Genomic DNA, 8371 nt, shown 5'->3' on the forward strand with positions numbered 1-8371 from the left:
AACTTTTCCTTCGGGTTGTTAGAGAAGCAAAATGATTTCCAAATTCACGGTTCTGGCTCCGTCTCCAGCCCACGGAGGTGAAAACGGGGCGAGGCGCGGCCGGATTCCTGGGCGGAGCTTGAGTGGCGTACCTCGAGGCGCCGGCGACGCTGGCGTGTGACGTTATCGCTTGACGCAGGCGCAGTGCCGCCCGACCGCGGTTGGGACCCCACCCCTCCTCCTCCGCCCACCTGGGTGTCGGTGGCTGCGGCAGGGGTCTGGACCTGGGCGGCGGGCCCGGGCGGCGGGGCTAGAGGGTGTGGGCATTGGCAGAGCGCCGCAGGCTGCATCCGGCTCGGTGCTGCTGCCGCCGCCGCCGCCCCTACCGCCGCCCAAGGCCCTCGGCGTTCCCCAGAGAGAGACCAGAGCGATTCCGGGCTGTCTCGGCGCTCGCCCAGGTGAGGGGATGGGCCGGGCCAGACACGGTTGAGATTGTCCGCATCTTTTTTCAGTGTCTCTGGAACTCAGCCTGGTCGGAGTCCGAGAGTTGGCTTCGTCGCGGCTGCCTGCTGCAGCGGCGACTCTTTCTTATTTCTTTGCCATCCTTACCTGCAGCGCGGGCATCTAAAGACCGGGTGTTGGAGGTTAGTGGGAAGGTCTGGAAGGGCCATGGCAGTCGGATGGCTGGGGACTCGGATGCAGGAGCGGTTCCTGCAGGTGATGGTAAGGCGCTCCACTTGCTGGCGTGTAGACTCGGCGGAAAGGACCGTGCGTCCGCAGGCTCGGACTTCAGCTTTGCCCGCAGCACTGGGTTGTGGTAGACTCCATGCTGCTTAGTATAGGGTTGGTTGACTGAGGGCGGGGAAGCTTTGGAACAACCCCCGCTTTCTTCTCCAGGATGGATGTGTTTTGTATTCTGAATTGGTGCTTGCTGCACTGCACTCTGGAAGAGTACATTTCAGCACAATTTCCTATTGGTCAAAGGAAGGTGAAGAGAAGTTGACTTTCCATCTGGAGAGTATTAGTTGTTGTCGTTTTTTGTTTTTTTTTTACCTTCCTGTTGGCCTTAGTGTTGACGTTTGTTAAAGGTAAAAAGTTCATGTAAATTTCCTCTTTAAGGAAATCGTGGGCTTTATAACTGTCTAAGCACCTGTAAGTTTCAATCGGTTTAGTGTTGCTGCTTTCACCGTGGGCCGTAACAACAAAGTTGTTATATTCCATGTTAAATATACAAAATATAAAAATAGGTGAATAACCAGAATAGTTTGTTTTGTAACTATTGAGTGGTACATATAATTATGTGCATATATTATCACATTTAATAATCATAACAATTCTATAATGTCTATTATTCCAATTTTCTGTATGAAAGAACAAAAAGTCCATAGAGCTACAAAGTAACATGTTCGAAGTCAGATCTGTGATTCAAACCAGGTAATCTGACTTGTTTGCAGTCCCTTGGTCAGTAGACCATACAAACTCCCAAGCACCCTGTGATTTTCCAAGATTTTCATTTGATTAAAAAGTATGCCAAGAAGGACATTTTGGCACTGTTCTTGCCAGCAGGGACCTAACAGTTTGAGAGAAAAACTTTTTCAAGGTCACACTTTGAATATGTTGTAAACATAGGATTTGATCTCTAGGACCTTTGATTACCAAAGTCATGCTCTTGTACAGTGGTTTTGGAACCTTTGGAAAGCTTTAGTTTGGAAGTTGTAGTCTTATTGTAGACTTAGGAGCATTTCTTGTTTGGAAACTTTAAACAGGGAAATGTAATGTTGGGCTAAAAGAGTTTCCTCCTGTTTGTGCATGAGTAAGTAACCAAATCATGTAATCAGAAATGGTTATGCTGCCCAGAAAGGCAGAATACCTTATATGATTGGTTAAAGTGCCATTCTTTTCAGATTTGTTAAGATGAAACACTGCAGAAGGGCCGTCTGAAAAAAGGGAGAAGGAAAAACAATGTTGCAAACTCTGGAAAAAAAGTTGGGTACGTATTTTTGGCTAAGTTTTAAAAAGATGAAATTTTCAGTTAAAGCTCGGAGAAAAATCTTCTGACTTTCTGCTTCACTTGTGGTTTAATCTGCCTATATTGCTAGGGAATGGGGGTGGGGTGGTGGCGGCGATATGTAATGTAACCTGTTAATAGTTTTGCCTGACGTTTGAACTATTGATATCTGATTGACAATTAAGCCATGTGCTTACCCTATGCATTGGCAGGAGAAAGTAGGGAAATCCTTTGCTTATCAGGTGTCAAAATTCTTTTCTCTTTTGCTTGCTCTTTAATCTACCTATGTTTGTAAAGTGTTTTAATAAATTAAGGAAATGAAGAAAAGTAGTTGACTTTTGGTTTGTTCGTAGAATATTGTGTATGGCTGAACTCAAGTATATTTTTTATTGTGAGTTCTACAGAGAATAATAGAAGACATGATCAAAGGTGATTAAGAAGCAGTGTAATTCATTTCATAACTATCTATTGAGTATCATATGTTACACATTATTCCAGGCTTCTGGTAATAGAGTAATGGTCTTCATGGCGCTGGAGAGCACTACAGTAGTGCATTTTCTCTTAGAAGGTAACGTTTTTGTGAACTAATTATTTTCTTTATTTTATAAGCAAGTATGTTTTTAGTTTATGTAAAAGACCAGGAAGTGAGCATTACTCGTATAGTAAGTGTCATAAAAAATTTCATATTATTTTAGTTGATAAAGTAGGATTCTCTGTGAGTGCTGCATTAATGGACAGTGGGAAACTAGGAATTTTTTTTTTTTGAGACACAGTTTCACTCTGTCTCCCAGGCTTGAGTGCAGTGGTGCGCCTGGGCCCATTGCAATCTCTGCCTCCCAGGCTCAAGTAATTCTTGTGCCTCAACCTCCTGAGTATCTGGGATTACAGGCGTGTGTCACCACACCCAGCTAATTTTTATATTTTTAGTAGAGACAGGGTTTCACCGTGTTGGCCAGGCTGGTCTCAAACTCCTGACCTCAAGTGATCCGCCCACTTCTGCTTCCCAAAGTGCTGGGATTACAAGTGTGAGCCACTGTGCCTGGTGAAACTGGGATTTTTGTAGACTTTGTTTTAGCATACTACATTTCATATTAAAGATAGTGACAGAATTTTAAAATTTTATGGGAGTTTAGCAAAATTAATTTTTTAATTGAGAAAATTGGGGGAACTTATGTAGAAGATACATGGTCAGATAGGCAACTGTTTAGGTAATGAATTGGAGGGAGGTTAGCTTTGAAGACTGGTGGTCAGTTAGAGGCTATTATAATTACTCAGGTGGGAAATGAGAACTACAGTGCAAATTGTAATTAAGAAATGGAGATGGACTTAATAGATGCCCAGAAGGTTGATGGATAGGATTTAGTGAGCTTGAGGGAAAATGAAGTCAGAGTAATTTCTAGTCACCATCATCTTCATACATGTATTCATGTTTAACAAATACTTTTGGGATGCTTATAATGAATTATCTGGCTTAGGAAACTGAGTAGATTCTGGGGCCATTTACTGAGGTAGAAGTATAGGAAGAGCAGCAGATCAGGGAGCATGAATCAGGGAGATGAGTTCAGTTTGGTCCATTAAATATGAGGCATCTGTAACTTTTAAGAAATGTCATTAGGCAGTTGTATATATGGATCTGAGTTAAGAAGAAGACCCAGCTTGAGATGTAAGTTTTGGAGTCACAGTTTAAAGATGATAGTTAAAAGCAATGGCAATGGATGAGATCACTCACAGGAAAATGCAGAGTGAGAATAGAAGAGAAGAGGATGGAGAACAACAGCATTTAAGGGTGAGGTTGAAGAAAAACATACCTCAAAGGAGTAGGCCGGGATGTAGGGTTTGACAAGAGAGTCACAAAAGTCAGTGGCAGAACTGAGTTTAGAGAAAAGGAGTATTAGACATCTGTAGCTATCAAATAGGATGAGGGCAACTAAAGTATCCATTGGATATATCACTTAAGAAATCCTTGATGACCTGAGCAAGAGCAGTTTTACAACTGAGGTGAATTCACACTGGGTAAGAGATTATGGATGTTGAAATAGCTAATGTGATTTACTATTTCAGAAAGTTTAGTTGTAAATGGAATAGAGAAGGATGTAGCTAAAGCTGTGAGTTTGGGAGAAGATTTTTGTTTTTTAAGGTATAAGAAATGTAAGCACATGTTTATTTGCTGAGGATAAAGAATCATCAGAATGAAAATCTGAAGATATAGGAATGAGGCAAAATAATTGGTGAAGCACTGAAAAAACTGGAAAGGATGTAATACAAGGGTTCAGGTCAAGGCTACTTTAGATAGACTTCTACTGAGATAGGGTGGAAGGAGATTATGATTATGTATACAGGTAAATTTGTAGGAGGCAGACTAGAGGGCTACTCTACAAAGTTTATGCAGGAGACTCTAGTGTATGGTGGAAAGAGGAAGTGGTTCACTCTTGTAATCACTAACTTTTTTGGTGTGGTATTGCTGACTCGTGATCTTATAGTAGGGAGGAGGAGATTAAAGTAGTTTAGCTTTAGATGACATATAGGAATCATCAAGTTATAGATACCTTGAAGATCTCTTGCAGAGTTACCCTTCTCATACTTTGTATTAATATCTATGACTAAATAAAATAAATAAATGGGAAAAAAAATCTATGACTAAATAACAAATGATCCCAGAACTTAGGGGTTTAAACCAATAAACGTTTATTAACTCAATTTCTGTGGATCAAAAATTTGGGAATGACTAAACTGGGGCTCAGGGTCTTTCAGGAGGATGCAGCAAAGACGTAGGCTGGAGCTTTAGTTATCTAGGATAGCGTTCCTTGACCTTTTTGGCACTAGGGACTGGTTTCGTGGAAGACAATTTTCCATGCACCTGATGGGGCTGGGGTGGGTGGGGGGATAGTTTCAGGATGAAACTGTTTCACCTCAGATCATCAGGCATTAGATTCTCTTAAGGAGCACACCACCTAAATCCCTTGCAGGTGCAGTTCACAATTGGGTTTGCACTCCTGTGAGAATAATGCCACTGCTGATCTGACAGGAGTCAGAGCTCAGGCAGTAATGCTCGCTTACCTCCTGCTGTGCGGCGTAATTCCTCACAGGGCACAGATGAGTACCAGTCTGTGGCCTGTGGGTTGGGGACCTCTGATCTAGGGGCTCGACTGGGGCTGGATGGTTTACTTCTATGATGGCTCACTAGTTAAGCTGTTGGATGGAGGCCAACAGCTTTTTTTGTCATGGTCACATAAAAGTTCAATTTCAATTATAGTAATATTCTTGGTTCACAGGAATTGGCTGTTATATGGATCCACTGGGCTCTCTCCTTAGCAGCACCCTAATAAAAGAAATAATTCCTGTGACCTCAGTATGATGAGAATATTGGTAAACACATGTGACCATTTTCTTCCTCCCTGTCTCCCAAGTTCCTGTTTTGTTGGGTGGGTAGTTTGAGTATGTATCAAGACTGGAAGATATGAGAAAATCCTAAATGCTACATTGGAAAAGAGAAATGGATTTATTTCAAAAAACCTTCAGAATTTTACTTTGCTGATGCTAGCATTTTAGCGTTATTATTTCGTGTTTTAGAGTATTTTAAATAAAAATGGAAGTGAGAAATTTAATTGTTGATTAAAAGAAACTTGCAGAATATGTTTGTCAGACAATATGAAAAGCATAAATGAAGCTCCATAACTAATTAATTTATGGTATGAAGACTAACCCTTTCCTTCATGGTAATTTCTATTGATCTCTTTGTATTGCTCATCATTTAAGGAGTATTCTGAAGGTAGTAATTACCACTAAAGTATTACCATTAACAGTAGATAATATTTAAAAGTCATGGTTTCTTCTAGATTTCAAGAGATTGTAGTTAGCTCTTTTTACCCTATTAGTTGATATGTTTTCTACAGCTTTTTAAGAGTTTTTGAAAAAAAATTATTTTGATAAGTATTTAGGTGAACCAGCATAAATTTCTGGCTGTGAAGGTGAGGTTTGCTAAAATACAGCATTTTTGGTTGGATGATACGACTTCTTAGATGTTAAAAATTCTTCCATATGTAAACACGAAGAACCGTTATTATAGCATAGATTATAATATTAAAAATTATGTTTGTTTAGTTTGCTGATTTGTAGTGTTTGAATCGTCAGTCACCATACCTGAATATTTCTTCTGCCTGGTATTTGATTTTCTTCTAACAATCATGCTCACTAGTGCTTGTGGAACTATATCATTCATATTGATACTTTCTTGTTATTTGTGGTAACTAATTTCATTTGGTTATAAATATAAATTCTGTTATTAAATATGTTTTTCTTTTACATATTGTAAGAAATGAAATACATGTTAATCATTGTTTACTGCCATGCATTTTCTTGTTTTTTAGCTTTCATTTTTTTTTTCGTTGAATTGATTTTTTTCTTAAAGAATATTAATAGGCTAGGCATGGTGGTTCATACCTATAATCCCAGCACTTTGGGATGCTGAGGCAGACAGATCAGGAGGTCAAGAGATTGAGACCATCCTGGTCAACATGGTCAAACCCTGTCTCTACTAAAAATAGAAAAATTAGCTGGGCATGGTGGTGCACACCTGTAGTCCTAGCCACTTGGGAGGCTGAAGCAGGACAGTTGCTTGCACCAGGGAGTCCGAGGTTGCAGTGAGCCAAGATTAAGCCATTGGACTCCAGCCTGGTGACGGAGTAAGACTCTGTCTCAAAAAAAAAAAGAGTATTAATAAAAGTAGCTAAGCTACTACTGCTATAATGTTTTTTGTCAAGTGCTGTGCTATGAGTTTTATGTTTGCTTTATGTTTTTAATGCCTTCAGCATCTCTTCAAAGAAGAGATGGCCATTCTACTACTTGGAAACAGGCTCAAAAGCTAACAAAAGTATGGAAGGGACAAAGACTGGTTTCCATTTCAAATCTAGTTTTAAAGCCTACTTTACTTCTAACATAACAGAAAATTTCTGTTATTTCTGATTGAATGTTATTTTACCACATAATTCTGTTGGGCTTTAGAATTAGTTAACAGGTGAAGCTATGTTTGTTGTATAGAATCCTGGGGCTGAAAAGGACCTGGAGTGACCCTTCCTAGGTAGCAAGGATTACACCTAATCTGTTTGACCTAAGAGGATAATTGTTTATTTTGTTTGCCTAAATAAACAGAATGGGACATTGTATAATTTTGGTTTATGTGCACAAAGATGCTGGCCCTAGCCAGGATTGTGAAGGAGGCTAAGTTTGCATTTATTGACCATTTCTTTTTGAAGATTTTTCCCCATCTTCAGGAATCTTAGGCTTTTTGTAATATTCATAGGTCCTGCTTGCTAATGAGAAAAGCACTCTAATGAATCAATTTACACTAATATTACATGGTAGTCATGAATGGTAGGTATTTTTGCAATCCCATGAAGTTATTGTTGAATTCTTAAAACTATTGGTTAGCGTTCTATTTAAATAAACAGATGGCATAGTTTTAGGCCTTGTTCTATCATGGTGGGAGCAATTTTTAGGCAAAGAGGGCCCTACCAATCACTGTTCATGTAATAGGTAATGCCAACATTTTTATACATTCCAACACTATCTTAAATGTATAAAGTTTACATAATTATTTTAAGTGAGATATTCAGTTGCAATAAACACATACTTTGTATACTTCATCTGTGTAGCATTATAGACTTGGAAGGAACTTCACAAATTTGTTTCAGGCCACCTACCTGAGGCTTGGTTAGTGCTCAGACCATCTTTGTCACTTTAGAAACAGTTTACATCAATTAAACACTTCTTGAAACTTTACTTTGGGTAAAAATGTTGTATGATGATACTTTTGTTTTGGGATCTCCGTATGCCATGGGAAAGATAAACAATCTGTCCAGGCAGATCTTTTGTTTTAGTATTTACTGTGATATTTGGATCAATGACTTGGTGTTTTAATTGTTAAGTAGGAAATAAATGTCTTTAAAATTGGTAACCCTACATATAGTATCTGACGATAATTTGTTACATATGTACAGAAACGAATCAGTTAAAAGTTTTAAATTTTTCAGTTTAAGCGTTTGCTCTTTAACAATATTGACCAGTAAAGTTTGGTCTATGGGTAAGCAATGTAGAAATGTGATTTTACAGAGTACATAATTCACAGAATTTCTAGTATACAGTAATGGTGCTATGTGCTAATAGGTACTTAATCTCACTTGGTGATGAAGTGAGTGTATGTTGGTGGAGTTCAAAGGAGAGCTATAAAGTTGGTTTATTTTCCAACCCTTAAGGAACTGCGATTAAGTTCAGAAGATTTCAGTATAATGGTCTGAAGATTTGCGAATGGCTTTTATGTACAGTGATTTGGATTTCATTGTTGCATGAGGGATTTGGGTATGATTAAAATTTTTTTTTTTTTTTTTT

The 8371-nt window shown here is 39.1% G+C and overlaps 1 protein-coding gene across 1 annotated transcript in view; it reads left to right on the plus strand.

The window, feature by feature from the left end:
* Window positions 1–294: 294 nt before the first annotated feature.
* The window catches only part of LOC108281893 (transmembrane protein KIAA1109-like), a 62934-nt gene continuing 54857 nt past the window's right edge, over window positions 295–8371 (plus strand). Inside the window, exon 1 of the mRNA XM_017497598.2 lies at window positions 295–437. The gene's annotated coding sequence lies outside the window, so the exon portion shown is untranslated. The remainder of the gene's footprint in view (window positions 438–8371) is intronic.

This window comes from Cebus imitator, unplaced genomic scaffold (genome assembly GCF_001604975.1).
Source record: "Cebus imitator isolate Cc_AM_T3 unplaced genomic scaffold, Cebus_imitator-1.0 Scaffold233, whole genome shotgun sequence".
NCBI classification, from domain to species: domain Eukaryota; kingdom Metazoa; phylum Chordata; class Mammalia; order Primates; family Cebidae; genus Cebus; species Cebus imitator.